This window comes from Anoplophora glabripennis, unplaced genomic scaffold (assembly GCF_000390285.2).
Source record: "Anoplophora glabripennis isolate ALB-LARVAE unplaced genomic scaffold, Agla_2.0 scaffold597, whole genome shotgun sequence".
Classification (NCBI taxonomy): domain Eukaryota; kingdom Metazoa; phylum Arthropoda; class Insecta; order Coleoptera; family Cerambycidae; genus Anoplophora; species Anoplophora glabripennis.
The window spans coordinates 168,563-171,619 of NW_019416697.1; the positions used below are offsets into that span (position 1 = coordinate 168,563).

General features: G+C 32.6%; 1 pseudogene; it reads left to right on the forward strand.

Annotated features, from left to right (window-relative positions):
* Window positions 1-279: 279 nt before the first annotated feature.
* Window positions 280-1,574, forward strand: LOC111691849 (annotated as a pseudogene).
* Window positions 1,575-3,057: the final 1,483 nt, after the last annotated feature.

Sequence of the window (3,057 nt, forward strand, 5' to 3'; positions counted from 1 at the left end):
GAGTTATTAACGGTTAGTAAACGATCAGTTTTCTGTTCCATTTAAGAATCAAACTTGTTTGAAAACTATCAGAACGATTTGCGGATTATCTTCTAACCATTGATCTGGCGCATGCGTATCGGTGTTATTCTGTTATTGTTTATTGCAACATAACCTATCCTATAACCTGCCAAAGTGCCAAAACTGCCAAACTATTACAGATTTGTATTTGTATGTTTCAAACACAGGTTTAACTTAATTATTAGTAATTTTTGTTATTAGCTTTTTCAATCGGAAAATATGAGTGACGAAGAGTATAGTGAGGATAGTAGTGACGACGATGATTTAGAATTGCTACTAGACGAGCAGAAAATTAAAAACCAAAATTATTTAGGTTAGGAGGTGTTTTGCACTTAAATAATATAATAAATTATTGTATCTTATTTTGTTCATATTTATAGAGGAAATAGTGCCACAGTATTCTGAGCCGGTATTCTTTGAACATATCAGGCTGACAAGACAAACTGCTAATCACATAGGTGAAAGGTTTGAAATGAGCCAGTATTTTAATAGCCAAATAGGGCAGTATGGGAATATATCTGCTTTGCATCAAGTAATATAATAAAATTATTTGTGTGGTTGGAATTTTCTTCAGGGATAATTTAATTTTAGGTTCTTATCTATTTATGGTATATGGGACACCAGACTGCCAGTTTTCGAGATATTGCTGATAGATTTGATGTGACAATAAGTTCTATACATAGGGCTATTCATCGACTTACTATGTTTTTAAGTAATTTGTCCCCAGAGATACTAAAATGGTCAAATGAAAACGAAAAACTAATCAGTGAAGAGCATTTCCGAGCTAATGGATTTCCAAATGTAATTGGAGCCATTGATGTTACCCATATAAAACTGGATAAACCAGAAAATGATTCAGATTCCTACTTAAATCGAAAAGGATACTATTCTCTTTAGGTAGACTTAAATTATATTTTATGTCCGCAAAAAACAAACAATTTACACCAAAATACTTCCATACTATCATCTGATGAATAATTTCTTTCTTTCAGATGCAAACTGTCTACGATCATAGAAGGAAAATAATAGATGTTTTTATTGGATATCCTGGCTCTGTGCATGACAGCATAGTATTTAGAAACTCTCCATTGAAAAACAGCCTGGATGAGAAATGTGGAAGATATTATCTTTTGGGAGATAGCGGCTATCCTTTGTTTCCCAATTTATTAACCCCTTACAAAGACAGGGGCAACTTAACTAGACAACAGCAAAATTATAATTTCAAACTGTCAAAAAATTGCTATGTTATAGAGCACTGCCTTGGTTTATTGAAGCAAAAGTTTCCACAGATGTACCATATAAAAATGAGGAAAATTAGGTTAATTTATCATTTTATCAGAGCTGCATGTGTTCTCCATAACATTGCATTAGATGACAACTTTGTTGGAGGCAATGAGCCAGTGGAAGTGGATGAAAATAATATACCAGGTGACGAACAACAAAATGATGAAGATGTAGAAGACATGCAAGCTCGTGCTATTAGGGATCGGGTAGCAAACACTTTACCGATATAAGGATAACTATTGTAAATAGAATCTGTATACTTTGTATTATAGTCTTGAAATATATACACTTGTATTAACAAACAACATTTTATTAGTGTTCACATTCCACTAGAGCTAGATAAAAATATTAACTGAAGTAACAATCTAAAAATAATATAAATGCTTTGGTTAAAAAAAATCATAACTTGCTTCATAAGAAGTTAGGTGTAGTCCCTAGAACAAGCAGAACACGTTCTACTTTTTAAGAGTTCATTTCTTTCTCTTAAAAGTTCATTCCTTCATTAAAATTATTTTTTTATTTTGAACTTCTAATTTCCCTTTTCAACTTCTATTCTCTCTCTATTATATTCTTTTCTATCTCTTCTTATCTGCTCTATAGTAAGATTTCTACATGCTATTGGATGTCTTCTTTTTAAGGAGAAATTTTTCCCCTGAACCACGGTTAAAGTTGATGAAGTAGATTGTACGGGTGTTATATTACCTGGTTCTATTTCTTCCACTAAATGTTCTACGGTATCTGTTGACAACAAAACATCAGGCTTAATATTTATTTTGTATTTAAATATATCGTCCATTTCCTCCTGATACTCAAAATATTTTTTGCCCCTTGCTGTTTTTTTCTGGCCGTCAACTAATTTTTTGTATGACCGTTCAACCACCATCCACCTATTTTAGACATGGCTTGAATTGTAATTAGTTTTTAAAATCTCATTAATGTTTGTAGCTATAACTTACCATATTTTTTTTTAATTTTTAATTTCAAAACTTCCCACTTTTGAACGGTACTTTTTATAAACATCTAGCAGTACTTTTGTCTGGTTACTTGTCCAATTAGCTACAAATTCTGATTTTCCTTCTGGTCTAGGCTGTAGTTGTTTCGATGTTGGTGTACTACCTTCTTTGTTGATCGAAGGGTTATATAAATCTGGTGAACCAGGAAATATGAGGAACTCTCCTAGGAAACCTGAAATGGGGCAATTTTTTAGAAAGAGATATCCTTGTTTTTGTACTTTTAGCACAGCTTATACAGCTCCCCAACTGTCTTGGCGGGAACGGTTAGCGTAGATTCCGCCGCGCGGCGTTTATGCCCCGCCTTCCAGCGGAAAAGACGGCTTTGGCGTTCGTTCAGGCGAGTAACGACAACGGGTAGTAAGAATTGCAATCATAGGCGTGGGTATAATTTCGTTGATTTATTTTTATTCTATATAATAATGAAAATGAAGATACCTTATTTGGACAATTGCAAATGCCAAACGATAACTTTGTTGAGCTCATTTGTATCACTGAAAAGATATTTCAAGATAATTTTGAACAATTATCCACAAAAAATAACATTTGTAGCACATTTCTTGAATTAATTAAAAGACTACCTTTTAGTCATCCGTGTCATTCTTTTCCGAAAGAATTTGTACTTAGGTTATATTTAAGGGTTAGAATTTATTATACGTTATAAACTATAAACCAAAATTTTAGGAATATTCAAAAAATAAAC